Consider the following 18927-nt stretch of genomic DNA (forward strand, 5'->3'; position numbering starts at 1 on the left):
AAAAATCTGCCATTTTCAATTAAAATTTTAGGGAAGTACCTAATTATTTATCAATAATTAAATAATTGAAGACATGAAAGATTTATTATAGTAGATTATACAGAGGGGCTAAATTATGGAATAAATTCATTTCTTTAAAACGGACGATTTTGGAGCAAAATCCCGAAAGAGGTCGATTTTTATTTTTAAATTACAATTTTTTGGCATATATTTCATACTAGTGACGTCATCCATCTGAGCGTGATGACGTAATCGATAATTTTGTTAATGGGAATAGGGGTCGTGTGGTAGGTCATTTGAAAGGGCGTTTAATTCTCTATTCAGTAATATAAACATTAATATCATTAGGTATTTATACATGGTTGCCAAAAAAAAATTTTGAATTAAATTAATTGGCGCAAAAAGAAGAATGTATGTAATTTATTTAACTCAAAATACATTGTACTGCTGTCAGAAAATAGAAAAAAAGGTTTATTTCACAAATAAACATTTCTTTTCGCTTAAATTAAATCACAAACAGACTCCCTCCTACCTATTGGCAGTTTGAACTTTTAATTTAAGCTAAAAGCAATGTTTATTTGCAAAATAAACATTTTTTTCTATTTTCTGACAGCAATACAATGTATTTTGAGTTAAATAAATTACATGCATTCTTCTTCTTGCGTCAATTAATTTAATTCAAAATTTTTCTTGGCCTCCCTGTATAAATAATGAAACTAATGTTTATAATACTGAATAGAGAATTGAACGCCTTTGTAAATGAGCTACAACACGAACCCATATTCCTATTTAAAAAAATAATTACGTCATCACGCTCGGATGGATGACGTCACTAGTTTGAAATATATGCCAAGAAATTTAATTTAAAAATAAAAATCGACCTGTTTCGGGATTTTTCTCTAAAATCGTCCATTTTAGAGAAAATGAATTTATTCCATAATTTAGCCCCTCTCTGTATATCAGGAGACCGGCGACAATCTAACCAATAGTTTAGCAATAATTAAAATGTTAATTAAAAAATTTCGGTCGAAATAATAACCAGAAAGATTATGATACACCAGAATAACTATGATTTTCATATAAAAAAGCACTATACCTATTCAACGTACCTTACAGGATTGAAATTGGACCATTTGAGCGGTCTCGGGAATGTTATAAAGAAACAATTTTTTGGCTTATAAGCAAATAGAACCCCTCAGAAAATATTAGATTAAATTAAATTAAGTTAACGCTGTTGAAAAGAGCACGGCTTCTGTGTCCTTTTCGAAGAAAAACAAATTGAATTGCGAGGAGTGATTCCAGGTATAACCGGTCAAATTTGACCGGCATTTGCGACAGAGTTATAAACAACAGGATTTTAATCTTTGAACCATTAGATACCTTTTAATTCCGGTCTTCTTTGTACATACAAATTTTCATATCTTCAAGACACTCATAACAAAAAAGATTTATGTCACTGTCACCAAATTATTTAATTATTGATAAATAATTACTTCCCTCAAATTTTAGTTGAAAATTAAAGATTTTGTTTGGAAAACCCGAATTTTCCGAAGAAAATTTCCGTCGAAGGAAATTGGAATAAATTATTAATGTGCAGAATTAAATTACTGTCAATTTTTATGTGAGTGTTTTGGTTTAAAGTTAAAATTTTCGGAGTTTTAGAGCAATAATAAAAAAAAAGATTTCAGAGCGCTAATTTGTTTATAAACAAAATAGCACACTTTCTGTGGACTTTGCACAGCTATATTACTAATATAGGAAATCTTGAAGATTTTATTTCAGCATGTCCAGCAATAAAATAGCTGGTAATTAATTTTCCTTGTTTTTTACTAATTTTCCCAGATTATTACCTCACATCTTTCATTGAGTTGATGATTCATGTTGTGGACATTCTCAATTATTATATTTCTAATTTAATACTATTCTATCTAATTCCTCAAAACAAGCAAATTTCAATTAAACCCAGCTATATTATAATACCTTTTGATTTAGTTTTCCTTGCAAGAAATAAACAAAACACATCTAAACTAAACCTAACCTCGCTTTTGGCCATTCATTCATCTCCGTGTCAAATAATTTCGACAGTCGCCATCGCCATATTGAAAGCGACTTGTTTAGTGTCGAAATTTGATTTAGAATCAGGGCCTCGCTCTCGCGAGATTTTTTTTGACACTGACGTTAGTAATTTCTTTTTTGAAAAATTCAGTTGTCAGAAGTGTCTGGAAATTACTACAAAACCAACGCACCTGCTCATATCCAATATTATTAATAGTAAACAGACATAAAAATAACATAAACCTTACGCCAATCAATATTTATTTATTTAAACCATTATAATGTATTGATAGCAAATGAGAAAATTATTTATTGTACAAAATAAAAATATTTTGTAGAAATAAACTTCACAAAATTTTATGAGATTAGTAGACACTCCCACTATTTCTAATAATTCTTCTTTTTTTAATGAAAGATTAAGTTGATTTGAGTTGATTTTAGCAGTTAATAGTGTGAGGTAGGAATTTTTGTGTTGTAGGTTTCCTATTCCGAATGTCTCAAAAAAAATCTCGCGAGAGCGAATGTAGTATATATAGGTCTGTTCCTTTGTTTTTTAGTGTTACACTTTTGAGTGTAAGTGTACGAAATTCTATGGACATTCGAGTGTAAAATGACAGCGGATGTGACAGCGGCTCATGACAGCGGACAGTATTAAAGGAAAATTATCGGTGTGCCAATCAAGCAAAGGGACAAGGAACTTCCGAATATGGCCTAACTGGGGGCACATAACATAACATAACCTAATCCTAATATTTACATTTGTAAAGAATATCCTGTTTGTTTTTATTGTCGATTGTGCAGCGAAATTGTGTGCAGCAAATCAAATATAAAGTAGTTTATCGCCTACAGAACTGAATTAGTCCATAGCAGTTATCAGTTTTTCTTTCTTGTGAAGCTTATACATGTAACTTGTATTGTTGTAAATTGTGGGAGTAGGGCAGACAGGGAAAAGTCTTATTTTGTACTGTTCCCAAGGCTCCCCATGCAATACATTTAAATGAATTATCCAAACAAAGCCGGGGACAATGGATAAAAGCCACAAGAAGAACAGATATAAGGGAACTAAAATTAAAATATGAAAAGTAAACATTTTATAAGTGGTAAGTTTAATGTAATTCAATTAATAAGGATTTTAAATGTCTACAATAATAATAAAGATGTGATAATTCAAGCTTAATTATTAGGAAAGCCAGCCATGTTTCACTTCCATGAAGCAGAGAAGGGAGGTATATAATATACTGTCCCTTTTGTCTTCTCACTAATTTCTCTTTTGCTAATGAAACCTGTAGTGAGGGAGTGATATAATCGTGATGTTTTAGCAATTTTGTTGTTCATTTTTTTTGCATTTTTTGTCTATTATAGTTTATAAATATTCAAAATCATTCATATGTTCTACTAAATTTCCATCTAGGTTTATATGGATTTCTCTCAGTGTCTTGGAAATAAGTAAAGTTTTAGTCTTTGCTAATTTTATTTTCATTCCTTTGTCTGCAAGTTCTCTCGTCTATAAATTTAGGTTGCTTTGTAAAGATTTCTCTGAACTTGGTATCAATGCAATGTCATCTGCAGATACACATTTACTCAGAGTTATACTTTTTAATCAATGGTAACCTAAATCTAATTTTCGGGACTCTACTGCATTTTTTTTATTGGTTCATTCATATATATAATATAATGAATAGCAGTGAGCTTAAAACTCCACCTTGCCTTACTCCTTGTGTATTAGCAAATTTGTTTGATTCACAGTTTAATGCTCGCACAATGTTCCAGTACATAAATTTTACTTGCATCAATTAGTTCTCCTCCAACATCGAACAGTTCAAGCCCTTTCCAAATGTGATGTCGGGGTACCTTGTCAAAGGCTTTTTCCATTGTCTTATAGTAAAGATATGATCTTGGACACTGTGCCCGGTCAGAAACCTTTTTGTGCATCGTCTAGTTGATGTTCCACTTTCTTTCTCAGTCTCATCTCCAGTGTTCATTCATAAATCTTAGCCAGTACACTTAGCATGAAAATACCTCGATAATTTGAACATTACTTTTTTACCTCCCTTCTTTACCAGAAGAGCCATTACTGCTGTTGCCCAATCTTCTGGGATGCGTTTCTGTTTCCAAATTGTTATCAGTAATTTGTGTAAGTAGTGTAATGCAGATTCCCCCATATATTTCAACAATCGTGTTTTGATATTATCTATTCCTGCCACTTTACCATTTTTCATTTTTGCAATGGCTTCCGTTAATTCTTCCATTGTTATTTCATTACTCAACTCTTTGGAATATTTACTCCATCTATTAACTATATCTTGTGGTTGGGTAAGTGTTTCTCCATTTTATTTTTTTTTATTTGCACGACAGTACTACCTGATTTACCTCTCATTTTTTCAGACCTTAATAGAACAATTTTTGGTTTGTCCTACTACTGTCTTGCTCCATCTTTTCTCCAAATCTCTCCCACTGTTCCAATTTAGCTTTTTTAACTTTTTCTTTCACAAGCTTCCTTGCTTATTAACTGTTATTTTCTAGATAAGCTCTCCATGGTACTTTCTTTTCTTTCACAGCTATTTTTATCTCTTCGCTCCACCAACTAGTCCTTTTTTTTTGACTACTTTTATTCAATAAAAATATTAAAATACTCTTGTGATAGTGAAGAGACAGTTTATGTTTCCTTTCGATCCAGAGGCGATACACAATTTCCAGACAGTTGTTTCTGCCTTACGGCGTCCCCAGTGGAGCTGCCTGCACACCTCTGAATCAAAACGAAATCAAATTGTCTATTTAAGTGGAATTTCAAAAATAGTTATCTACTATTAGGATGCTTCAGCGATATCTCTTAAAGAAAAGAGAAAAGTCCCAGATACAAAATTCACTATTAAAATAGTAAATAATTATTTAAATCTGAAACTTTTCTTATTGGAACCCCTTTCTGGTACATCCTTAATCTCTTTTTGACTTTTACAATTTCGGACTTTGAATTATCTTTCTGATCTTTTTTCTAGATTAATGAAAGCAGAATGTAACTGTATACTGCAGAGTCCTTTTCCCTTTCTTTATTCATCATCTCTTGTCTTATAAATTGTAAAAGTCAGAGATTAAGGATGTTACCAGAAAGAAGTTCCAATTAGAAAAGTGTCAGATATAAATAATTATTTACTATTTTTATTTTAATAGTGAATTTTATATCTGGGACTTTTCTTTATTCTTGTGATACTTTCCACATTTTTATGATTTTTTTATGGTACACAATGTAGAATTTTTATTTATGTCTTTGTTTTAGGAACAACCACCAGATATTTAAAAGGTATAAAAAGAAGAAACTGCTGGAATTTCAAAACAAATGTGTTTGACTAGTAAAGATTTGGATAAATAACAGGAGTTACTTTGGGCTATAGCTACGTGCAGATTTATTTCCTTGTGGCTTCCTATGTTAATTCTTATTAATTATACACTTAAATATGTTTTTAGTCTCAGGAAGATTTTATATTTGATTATTTTTGAATAAACATTATTATTATTATTACCTTAATTTCCATTAAATAAATTAACTGTAATCAATAAAGTAATCGTTTAATTGTTAATAAATTATCAAGTATGATTCCCAAATATTTTATTTGTTTGACACCTTCTATGGGCTGATTGTGAGATTATAGTTAAGGTACCAAGGGTATTATAAGGATAATAACACTTGAGGTCAATGGTGTATATACTGAGGGCCTTTGGCCTGAGGGATATAAGTTGACTGAAAGCGATATTATCGTTAATACCCGTGGTGCCTTCAACATTTAATGTCCGACTAAATTATTTTTTATAGGCAAAAAATTGAAGGAATTTTGAATTAATTAGTTTTCAAATAAGTACATTTACCAGCAATAGTCGTAACGTAATTGTGGTAACCATAGTTTTACTTGGGTTGTTATTTGTTAACTTGACAGTATTTAACTAGTTATTTAAATTTAATACCCTAGGGCGTAATTTTTCAAAATAATGCCCTAGAGCCTAGGGCATTATATCATACTTAACTGACTTCAAAATCATGTCATTATTTATCAAACTGACTTCAAAATCATGTCATTATTTGTCAAATAATATACCAGTCGGACATTAATATGATTACAGTAGAACCTCGATTATCTGTCAGGGCACCGGACCAAGGGTATGACGGAAGGGAAAAGACGGTTAACAGAACATTAAAAAAAAAATAAAAATTCATAGTACAACTCTCAAATTTCATTTGTATGGTTTGTTTGACAATATAAGAGAGATTTGTGTTCATACAATCGAATCAATTTAAAATATTCTGAAATTTGTGTTTGTTTTACTGCTGCTTCATATTTTGCGACGGCTGAATTTCTTAATCGGCATAAGGCATAAGATCATGCAATCTACTTTATTGGCTTCTTCTTGTTGAGAATACCACTCGATGAATTATTGCATATGCGATGCAGCTTCTCTAGATTATTTACGCAAATCTTTGTCAGTTACAATAGGTTCATCAATATAGCTACAGTCAAGCTTCCTTGTGTCCAAGCATCAATATAGCTACTGTGTCAGCTTCCGAATAGGTTTGGTCCGCCTTTGTTGCCATTTCAATGAGTTCTTTATCTGTCAGCAATGGATAGCCGTTTGTATCCTCATCACAAATCAAATTACCTTTTTTTTTTATTTTTTTGCATTTAAATGATTGCTAATGTATAACTCAATACAACTTCTGTATGTACCCTGACGGTTAACAGAGGTGATGGTTAATGGAGAGACGGATAATCGAGGTTCCACTGTACATGATTTCGAAGTAAGTTATATTATAATGCCCTAGGGCGTTATTTTTCAATATTTATTTTGAAAAATAATGCCCTAGCTAGGGTATTAAATTCAAATAACTAGTTAAATACTGTCGAGTTGACACAATTACGTTACAACTGTTGCTGGTAAATGTACTTATTTAAAAACTAATTAATTCAAAATTCCTTAAATTTTTTTGCCTATAAAGAATAATTTAGTCAGACATTAAATGTTGAAGGCACCACGGGTATTAAAGATAATATCGCTTTCAGTGAATGTTTATCCCTTTAGACCCTTTTAACCCTTAAGATTGCTATCTAAAAAAAATACCAAGAAACTTTACAGAATCAACGATACTGATCTGGCTGTTATTAACACATTCACAGACACACTTTAGATGTAGACACATCTTATGGAGTAAGTGGCTTCATATGCAGTTGTGTCTGTGAATGTGTTAAGAGGTAAAGATTGACGAGCTCCTGTATAGGATAATGCTACTGTCTTTTGTTAAAAAAAGGTAAATTAGAATCGGACCAGGTTTTTATCGTGAGTAGATCAGAAGGTATAGTAGCAATATTTGAGTTGCTCCAAGTAATACTGGTATCATCAGCATAAACGTAAGGAAAAGTAGAGGACCTGATACTGAACCTTGTGGTTTGTAGAGGACCCCACATACAATATTTTGGAGACTAGAGTCTGTATTATTTGCTCTAACCAGTTGTTTCCAACTATCCAAGTAAGATTGAAACCAATTCAAAGAAATTCTTCGAATTCCATAGAAATTTAGTTATTTTTATCAAAATTTCATGATTTACACAATCAAAAGCTTTGGCATAGTCACAAAAAACAGTGGCAGTGTGAAGATTATTGCTCAGTGCTTGATAAACCTCATGTAGTACAGAAAACATGGCATCAGCAGTACATTTATTATTTAAAAAGCCGAACTTTTGTAATAAAATGTTGTTTTCAACAAGAAAGGACATAAGTCATGCTTTTATGAGTCTCTCAATAATTTTGGAGTACCGGTAGTAATGCAATAGGTATATACTTGCAGGAATTAGATTTTTCACCACCCTTATGAAGAGGAATAATGATAGCTGTCTTTAGGTACTCTGGAAATTTACCTTTCTCAAAAGAATCATTAATTGGCGAGATGAGGACACAAGGATCTACAGATCGAGCGAGTTTCGTAAATTGCACGGCTTCGAGCCACGCTTCACACAACCATATTTGCGTACTTGTGTTTTGGGTAGTGTGGTCGTGCTCTGGTCGATTGGAGTTATAATTTACCAAATTTAAATATAATCGTTTCTACTGATTCATAATATGTATACTATAATATAATATATTGAAGTTTTTAAATATTGCTAATATTATTAAAGTTTTTAACATTGTATTTTAATATACTTTGTTTTATTAATAATAATATTACCTAAGTATTGCACCTTGTTCAAAAAAAGTTCAAGATAAATACCGCGGTTTTTTCATATGAAAATGCAAAGAAAAAATATACAATTTGCAGAGTATGTAAATGCTTGTTTTTTGATAAAACAATACAAATTGTATGTAGGTAGGTAGAGTAGCAAAGCATTGAGTAGTTATAGCAAAAGTAGCTACGCCATCTGAGACACAATAAGGATGAAATTAGTTTTATATTTTCTTTTCTCATGGAGCATGCATGATGGAGAGTTTTTTAAAATACGTAACAAAGCATGTTGTTTTGTTATCTATGTTGCAAATATGTTGTTTTTTTTTCCAAATTACAAAATATGTTGTTTTCAATACAAGTACCTAATTGTTGTTATTATTTACTGAGCATTTAGAATTTTGACTAACGCTCGATTTCATAATAAAGTTAAAGTGTGTGTTACCTTAAAAAAAGCAATTGTTACAGTTAAAGAAAACTTTAAATTTAAAGTCCACTTTAACTTTATTAATATAAAATCGAGCGTAAGAAATTTTATAAACTTTGGAAAATAGCATTTCAAAAAAAGTACTGTAAGTATGCTGTATTTTTAATTTTTTCTCAAAAAATAAAACAAAACTCATTTTAAAACATATATTAAATTATAAACACAACACTAAATAAATAATTTTTCTCAACAGTTAAAAACCACACTTAAAAGTTTTAGAAATTCACACCCCAGAATCAAGTTACTCAAATTTTCAAACACCTCACCTGACACAGTGTCTCGAGTACAATTGCACGAAGCTGTTGATGTTATATTTTTACTCACATTAACAAAGTATTCATTTAGATTTCCAGGGTCTGAAAGGAAAAATGTTTAAGCTGGGTGAATTTTATTTCGAAGATCGTTTATTATGGACTAAGTTTCTTTTGCAACACTTAGAGCTTCTCAGACAATTTTGATAGTACGATTTTTTAGCTGATTTTATAAGTTTTAAATAGGTTTTCCTATACTTGCTGATATATTCAGTGACAGAGCCATTGGAAAGTAAATTTCTTGACGTAGAGTAGTGAACGCATATTCATGGCTGATATGCGGATACCGGATACCTTTAGTAGTCCAGGGCCCAGGATTTGCGATGTTTTGGCTTAATTGTAATTAAAGGAAATGCTTTGTTGAACTTAAGGACATAAAAGCATATTAAAAAAATCACTGAAAAGTGATAATTTTAAAATTACAGGAAAGTGCCACTCGGAGGTTAAGCAAAATTAAATTAAAACTTGTAGCTACTTTAGTTTTTTCAATTTATAAATCTAGTTTAAATTAAACTAAAAAGAAATATATCTTTTTTGTAAACAAACACATTTAACGGCTAAACAGCTGGCTCCGGTTGGATGATACTGCGCAGGACGAGTGTAATATCCACCACCGTCTCGGAGGTAGGTGTAGAAAAGTGTTACACTTTTTTTCCTACAGCATTTCAAAGAAACGAGTTGTACGCGTTCTACGACAGAAGTTGAGTGTATCGTGAAAAAAAGTGTAAACACTAGAAAAACAAAGAAACAAGAAAGTGTAACACTTTTACACTTTTCTTACACTTTTCAAGAACTAGTGTTACACTTAAAACAAAGGAACAGACCTTATATTGACATAGAGAGAGTGTCATTCGGAGCGAAGTGACGACACCATCTTTTTTCTTTGGATTAGTGCTACTTCACTCTTACACATAGTAAAGCTGCGACAGTATGATAAACGTCATTTTTAAGTTAGGAGAAGTACGAAGTTAGCTGATGTCTTTCCTGTTATTTTTATTTAGTCACTGTTTACATTGGACATTGACATTTATTTGTACAGATGTTGTTAGACGAATATTCTGTTTGGTTTTGTTTTTTATTGTTAATTGTGCAGCGAAATTGTGATAGTAAATTAAATATAAAGTTGTTTATAGCCTACAGAACTGAATTATCCCATAGTAATTATCAGTTTGTGTCAATTTGTTTGTGTGCAAAAAAGAAAAAACACCTTTCCTTGTGTTTGACCGACTTGTAGCAAGGGCTTTCTTGAGAAGCCTGTAAATTGCGGGAATAGGACAGACAGGGATAAAATCCTCACTTTTTACTGTTCCCAAGGCTATACATTTCCCCCATGCAATACATTTAAATGAATTTTATCCAAACAAAGGCAGGAACATTGGATAAAAGCAATAAAGAGAACAGACCACAAATTAAAATATGAGAGTATGTAGTAAACATTTTATAAGTGGTAAGTTTAAAGTAATTCAACTAAGTAATAAGTTTTTAAAATGTCTACAATAAAAATATATATGTACTTACCAATTCGGTTCTAGTTTAGAACAAGGGTTATGTAAAGAAAATCATGCTTGACCATGTAAGATATAGTGTATTACAATATGGTTAAATGCAAAGCTTAATAATGCCTTAATGCATATAGCCTGCCTAAACTGTCCTTAAATCTTCTTCTTCTAATGACACTACAACCATTTGTAAATCTTTGCCTGCTTAACAGCATTCTTCTATTCTGCCCTGTTGCTACTTTCCTGCACCACTGCCTGATATTTATGGTTTTAAGATCCTTCTCTACATCGTCTATCCATCTGTTACAGGGCCTTCCTCTTGTTATATTTCCTTGGGGCTTCCATCTCTGACATCACAGCTCGATTATCTGACATTTTTGCTAAGCGACCAAGAAAGTTTAGTCTTTGACACTTTACAAATCTAACAACATCTGCGCTCTGCATTAGTTCATTCAGCTTGTGGTTCATTTTAATTATCCATGAACCATCTTTACAATGTGTTGGTCCAAATATGTTCCTTAGTATTTTACGCTCAAATATTCTCAGTTGATTTTCATTAGTGGTTGAGATGGTCCACATTTCACATCCATATGTGACCACTGGTCTAATTACTGTTTTGTAGATTCTAAGCTTATTCGCCCCGAGCGTTAACAAAGTGTCAAAGCAAAATCGACTGACCTGCTCATGGTGGCGGTTTTTTGAAATTTTATCAGGACGCTTTGTGTATGTTTAAATGAGACATTTAAAAAAAATGCCGTGTCACGCTAGTGATATTATGTATTAATATAAACAGAAATTAAAAACGCACTTAATCTGATATAAATTCTTCACTTTCCAATATTGATTATCAGTTTGATTTTGTATACATAACCTCACTATCGCAGTTTATGTCAATAAATCTTTATTAACGAAAAAGAAAATATTTTTGTTGCACTATAAATTACAGTATAAATTAATAACTAATGAATTCTAACAATTTTTTTCGGTTATTGTTACTACAAAATAAAATATTCAAGTTTAACAAAATAATCCCATAAGACTCAATGTTAAAACGTCCTTACAAAATCTGACAGCGTATCACGTGACTGTACGTAGAGGGGAGACGCACGGAGCCAATACTCACGATTCAGTAACAGTAACTTACTTTTCATTACGTCTTTGTATGCATAAAAACACTTCTTATTACCGATAAGAACCCGTTGTTATATTCCATTTAGGTATTTTTTTTTACTTTCATTAATATATAGACCAAACATAGCAACTTCCTGTTTCAGCTCTATAGCTTTTTCGCTTAATACATTTTTGTTGTGGCTTATTATGGCAATTGTCCTTAAATAATGTTAAAATACTCTTGTGATATTTTGTCATATTTGTATGATTTTTTTATGGTATACAATTTAGAGTTTTTATTTATGTATTTGTTGTTTTTAGGAATAAACACCAGCTATTTTAAATGTAGGAAAAGGAGAAACTGCTGGAATCTAATTTTACACAAATGTTTTTGACTATTGAAGATTTGGATAAACAACAGAAGTTACTTTGGGCTATAGCTATGTGCAGATTTATTTCCTTGTGGATTACTATGTTTATTCTTTTTAACTATACTTCCTATATTGTTTGTGAGATTAATATTATTATTTAATTGATTATATTAATATTTTGTAATAATAATCAATGCTTTGGTTTAACAAATAGACAACTTAGAATAGAAAAATGCTTTATTGTCATGGAAAATTGTACAATTTATACACAAAACTTACAGAGTCATAAAAAACAATAATAAACTAAAACAATAACAAAAAAAATGTTAGGATATAAAGAGACTAACGCTCATAATTGTATTGAAGGTTTTTATATCCTCTTTAAATCCTAACATTTACACAATGTGCTCATACCAGCAACAAGATTTTATACTTGTGTAATATGAGTCCTATTTGAGAGTACCAGTAGTAATGCAATAGGTCTATAATTGCAGGCATTAGATTTTTCACCACCCTTATGAAGAGGAATAATGATGGCTGTCTTTAGGCAGCTCTAGAAATTTACCTTTCTTAAGGGGCTATCCTAGTGTAAAAGTATGAAATTCATATACTTTTTTGGGAATTTCTAAAATAAAAAGTACTGTACCAATTATTTTGAAAATTTTTTGCTCAATTAGAAATCCAATGAAATCAATTAATTTGTGGTCATCTGATTGAATACAACCAACATTATACTGAAAACAGATCCCATGGGCTGTTTTCACTCAATCATGTAGCTATGGATACCTACATTTCGTTTCATTTCAATTTTGACATTTCAAATATTCAATATTTCAAAATGTCACGATTTGGTTGTAATACTGATGAGAATATTAATGAAATTATTATTAATTTTATATCAGCAAAAAATTTTCTATCCGAATAACCCTCGAACATTGATAAATGCTCAAAAATTTTTTAACAACTTTCTCAAGCTTGTTGCTTACAGGCAACAGACCTCCGCCTACGGCGTCGGTCTGTTTCCAAGGAACAAGCTTTCGAAATCTGTTATAAAAATTTTTCGAACAATTATCAATGTCCTCTGGTTATTACTACTGAACATTTGTTATAAAAAGTACATGTGAAACAATTTTCATAAAAAAATATTGAAAATTAAACGATTTATTCGCCATCTACTAGCACCGTGAAAATAAAAACATAGCTCCACTGTTGCAGTGATTGGGACTAAAAGAGATCCTGAAACATAAAATATCAAAAGTTATTATTGAAATATAGGTTATTTTCTATACCATCAAATAGGGATTTTTTTAATCGGATAAAAAATGTCAATTTGGCGGTTTTTGAAACTGAAAATGTTCTAGCTAATTTAAAAAAATTTCAACACTTCGTCATTTTTCCAAAAATCCTAATTGATGGTATAGGAAATAACTAATATTTCAATAATCAATATGTATTTGCAATTTTATAATTCAGGATCTCTATTAGTCCCAATCGCTGCAGCAGTGGAGCCATGTTTTTTATTTTCACTGTGCCAGTAGATAGGGCATAAATCGTTAAATTTTCATTATTTTTTTTTATGAAAATTGTTTTACTTGTACTTCTTTTTATAATAAATAGTCATGCAAATTTTCAAAACAATTGGTACAGTACTTTTTATTTTAGATATTCCCAAAAAAAGTATGTGAATTTCGTTCTTTTACACTAGGATAGCCCCTTAAAAGAGTCATTAGTGGGATGCGGACTCCCAACACATTTTCTGGGAGATTTGAGACAATTTTTATGGATAGTCCATCAGTACTACAGGAAGATTTGCTTTTGATACTATTGATTGTTTGGATCAGTTCAGATTAATCAACTAGTCTTATAAATAATGAATTTGAGACCTTTCTTGAATTAGGGAGATAGGAAATCGGATCTTAACAAAATTGATCTCTTGTGACAAAATAGTTGATGTCATAATTTTACTCACATTAATAAAGTATTCATGGTCTGGAAGGGAAAATGTTTGAGCTTTGTGAGTTTGATTTCGAAGAAGATTGTTTATTATGGACCAAATTTCTTTTGCAACACTTTTAAAGCTTCTCAGATGATTTTGATAGTTTAATTTTTTAGCTGATTTTTTAAGTTTTAAATAGGTTGCCCTGTACTTAGTGATATATTCAGTAACAGAGACGTTGGTAGTAAATTTCTTGATGTACAGGGTTATTCAATATATTTTGCCCCCCTCATATATATTTTTGACATACAGTAGAACCCTGCAAATCCAAACTAACGGAAAGTGAATTTTTTTTTAAAAATTCAAGACAAAAACTTAAATACATGTTTATTATACAAAGTATAACCAGAAAATTGAACAATATTGGATTCGTAGGACTTTGACATTTAAAATTTCTTAAAAATAAATACGTAGGTACTTTATATGTAGTGCTTATAAAGGTTAAACATAAATTTACTTCGGTTTTCTCATAGCCAGGTTACACGTTTTGCAGGAGAGCTTTGAATTACTGGTTAGGCTGACTTTCGAATAATCCGAACTTTTCAGAATCCGAACAGGCTGTCCCCCCAATTAGTTCGGATTTTCGGGGTTCTACTGTATACAACATACTAGTGACGTCATCCATCTGGGCGTGATGACGTAATCAAATATTTTTTTAAATGAGAATAGCCAATTCATGAATCTGACAAACCATGTACAGCTTTTGAGGAAAGTGGATGCCTTTACCAATTTTGTCGTATTCCTCTTGGGGTGACCAATGGAGTATCATATTTTTAGAGAGCCATTGATTCTATCAATAAAAAAGAAAATCTACAAGGGGTTTACGCTTATTTAGATGAAGTAACAGTTAGTGGTGAGGATCATAAGATAGCTATGATTTGAAGTTTTTAAATGCCGTTAAAAAATATGGGTTAACTTTAAATCAAAATAAATGTCACTACAATCAAAGGGGTGTATTCTGTAACATTTCCGTTAAATTTAAGAGGCCTCTAAAATTTAACTTTTAACGGTCCTCTAAAATTTAACTTTTAACGGTCCTCTAAAACTTTTCGGTTAGATTGTCATTCTGTAAACACATATTATAGAGGACCGCTAAAATAATATTATTTTAGAGGAATCCTCTAAAAGGTTTTGGAACAAATACGGCAACGTCGCACGTTGATCGTTTTGAACTACTTTTAACCTAGAAATTCACCGAAAACTGACTGTTAGAGGCCAAAAACCTTAAGAAGAAGAAGAAAATGACAGTTTCCTAGAAAATAATACTTATTATATTTAATTATTTTTTAGTAAAACCCATATTTTCCAATTAAACATTTTTATTTATAAAGTTATACATTAAAATATTGCTGAAAAAATGCATATCTTATTTTTTCTTCTCTCCTTGGACAATAATTTTGGTCAAATGGTCTATTTTCAATAACATTAAGGTCATCTTATTAATAGAGAGATTTTGCACCACTTATTTTGCAATTCCGTTATGGTTATCGTTGTACTACATCTGCGCAGTAGCGAATATATGATCCGATATCGTTATTAAACATAAGGGATTCCGTAATTTACGGAGGTTTAAAGTAGTGCTTATCGTTATCGTTATAGTAATGGTTAAATTGCTTTGTTGCCAGAATGTAAAAAAATCAGTAAAATTACATTTACATAGATTCTAATTTTGATTACCTATAAATTAAAATATCAAAAACTGTTCAACTATATGCTTAAAATTACAATAAAGTTGTGAAGTGAGGTTATGTTTAAATAACGATAAGGATGACACGAAAAACCTACTTGACAGGCTGCAAAAACTCTGCTTTTTAACGTTGCCGTAATCGTTATGCTTAATAAAGTTAACCATAGCGGAGCCAAAATCAGCGGTTATTTCAAGAGGTGCAAAATCTCTCTAATCTGCATCTGGTTATAAACCTTCTGAAACTTTACCTTTGTAATCATTTGGTACGTTTTGTAATGTTCCACAATAACTTTAAATAATTTTACCTGCATTAATAGGATTTAATTGCTTTGACAAACATCTTTGACTTCCAACACTTTTTCAATAACATTTCTAGGTACTTAGGTAGGTATTACCTACTTCCTTTGAAATGGTAATTGTAGTTATTTACTTTCAGGTCAATTATTTACTTTGTGTTTATGTTGTAATCTGAAATCAGCTCTACAAAAAGAAACAAACATTTGAATTTTGTTACTTATAGGTGTAGTGTGTCAATTGTAAAGTAAAAATGAGACTTACCTTTCATTATTATTTATTAAGTACTTCTTCACCAAATACATTATAAAAAGCCATTTTCCATTTTTAAATATTTATCTCCAGTATAATACAAGAATAACAAAGTACTATTCATACAAACATAACCCAACAAAAATAATCAAACCACATTTAACATTTAACGGACTGCTAAAAATTTAGCGGGTACGTTTTGACATCCTCTAAAATATTTTTATTTAGAGGGAGTTTTAACGGTTTAGGTTATGATTTTAACGGATGTATGATTTACAGAATAACAAAATATTTTTAGCGGGCGCTAAAATTTTAGAGGCCACTAAAATTTAACGGAAGTGTTACAGAATACACCCCAAAAGCTATAAATATTTTGGGATATACAATATTGCACTTCTATGGACAGTAATTAATGAAAAATAAATTCTCATTGTTGAAACAGATACATGAATGAATTTGCTATTGCTATCATGCTGAGTCAATCTGGAAGACCCGTTACTTTTTTCTCACGTATCCTCACAGATTCTGAACAAAAAAAAATTGATGAATTTTCAAGATTTCCATGCTAAGATACGTCCAGTCAGACAGGGGGACTAGCTTGACTTACCAAGAATTTATTAATTACCTACACTCTAAAGGAATATCTTCAAGTAGAACAACACCATATTGAAGGAAATGGTTAAGTTAAAAGATACAATGGAGTTATATGGAAAGCAGTGAATCTAGCATTGAAAACCAGAAATTTAGACATCACTAAATGGAAAAATGTTCTATATACCAGATGCTCTGCACTCTATATGAAGTTTACTGTCTACAGCAACCAATTGTACACATCATGAACATGTGTTTACTTATCAATGAAGATCAACTAGCAGAAATTCTATTTCTTCATGAAAGATTCAGACAAAGTATTACTAAGAAAATTTGTATGAATGAGTAAGTTTGATCCTTTAGTTGAAAAGGATTATCTTTTAGAAGCCAATGTACATTATGCCTTAATGCAGTATCCAAACAGAAAGAAAAGTACAGTTGCAACGAAGTACTCAGCTCCTAAAAGTGACCTAAAATTATTGAATCACAATAGTGATTAAGATGAAAATGAAAGTCCACATAATACACTAAAGAATTCCACTACCAAATCAATATCAGATGAGACAGAAAATTTACCTGTTTAAGAACCGAATCAAGTCCCTGATGATAATCATGAACCAATATTAGAAAATTCAGATTTTCAATCTAGCCATAAATAAGCTAGAACTAAAAATAAACTAAGATATTTCCAACATTTTGTTCAAAAATAGAAATAGGGCCGGATTAAATTATTTGGGTTATGTTGTCTTGTCACTTGTCATAATAATTAAAGAAAAAAGAAGAATAAAGTAATTCTCCTTATTTCACTTGCCGTCCCGTACCCCCACTTAGTTTCATGTTATGTTTCTCGATACATTGTGCTAGAAAGAGATACCGCAAACCAGTCGAAGAGATCTTGTCGTCAGTGGTGGCGGAGTGAGGGCTCACTCTATGTTAATATATACCTCTATGATTTGTACGATCCCTTGAACCGCCACGAAATCGATTGGACTGTTTTAATGCGCAGAATCGCCCTTTAACGGTTTTCTTTCGATCTCGATCCGATTACCGGTACATAACCCTCTTGGAACGAATTCGTGTACCGTACCATTTCAAGTTCGAGTTGCGCCTGAGCCATTTAGTGCGAGTACCACTGTACCACTATAGTAGTAGTTTGCTAGATGTTAGAAATTAATATTTCTAATGTCCACTTTACATCAACAATAAATTGAATAAGAAATTGACAGAGTTATTCAATACCAAATTTGACGAGTACAAAATGTATGGTTTGTAAAAGAAAGTGAAATAATTTGATGAAATAGAACAATTGGATATGTTTTATTTTGTCAATTTTCTTTTTATTCACGGCAAAATTGGATGTAGAATTGTGTTTTGTATAAGCCAAATTTGACCTTAAATAACTTTGTCAATTTCTTGTTCAATTTATTGTTGATGTAAAGTGGACTTAACATGTTCATTAAACATCACTTCAGCTTCAAAACCTTCCCCAGAATCGATATCTGACATTAAATCGTTGTCTTCTATGAAAAAAGAAAATAATAACTTATCCATTTTTATAAGATTAATTTGAAAAAAAAGAATTAATAATTATTTAAACAGAAATCAAGATTCACAGGTACTAATAGCGTAAATTGTGGATTATTCTATTATTGAATCATCAGCTGATCTCATAGCAGTGACCAGTAAAAATGAAAACAATCCTAACTGCGCAAGTCAGTACAAATAGTTTCTGCTTGAAGGCATGTATCAAAAGGGCCGTTCAGTTACCGATTTCGAAGCGGTACATGGATCGCTTGGAACAACACGGTGTACGATACCAATCATCGTTCATGTTCGCTTGGAACGCATTTTTTATAATGCGCATGACGAGGGCAGTACGAAGGACGGTTTTCATGTCACTTGGAACGCGCCTTATAAATTTAAGAATACAGAACTCTCTCTTAAAACCAAAGTGGCATTAGACTAATTTTAAAATTCCCGCTAAAAGGAAAAAGGTAAATCTGGCAACAGTGCCGTCGTTTGCTGGACATTTAATCTCTCCCACGTACGCTACTTTTGTGAATTTGTCAAGC

At 31.3% G+C, this 18927-nt stretch overlaps 3 long non-coding RNA genes across 3 annotated transcripts; 2 read left to right on the forward strand and 1 right to left on the reverse strand.

Annotated features, from left to right (window-relative positions):
* Nucleotides 1-2157: 2157 nt before the first annotated feature.
* On the forward strand, nt 2158-5647 carry LOC126887892 (uncharacterized). The gene is made up of 2 exons (XR_007699269.1): nt 2158-3155; nt 5330-5647. It is a non-coding gene; the product is annotated as an uncharacterized LOC126887892 (long non-coding RNA).
* Nucleotides 5648-9236: 3589 nt separating this feature from the next.
* On the forward strand, nt 9237-12268 carry LOC126887893 (uncharacterized). Its single transcript, XR_007699270.1, has 2 exons — nt 9237-10502; nt 11986-12268. It is a non-coding gene; the product is annotated as an uncharacterized LOC126887893 (long non-coding RNA).
* On the reverse strand, nt 12255-17859 carry LOC126887896 (uncharacterized). Its single transcript, XR_007699274.1, has 2 exons — nt 16277-17859; nt 12255-16198 (listed from the first exon to the last, which is right to left on the reverse strand). It is a non-coding gene; the product is annotated as an uncharacterized LOC126887896 (long non-coding RNA).
* Between the last annotated feature and the right edge of the window lie 1068 nt (nt 17860-18927).

This window comes from Diabrotica virgifera, chromosome 7 (assembly GCF_917563875.1).
Source record: "Diabrotica virgifera virgifera chromosome 7, PGI_DIABVI_V3a".
In the NCBI taxonomy this organism is placed as follows: Eukaryota; Metazoa; Arthropoda; class Insecta; order Coleoptera; family Chrysomelidae; genus Diabrotica; species Diabrotica virgifera.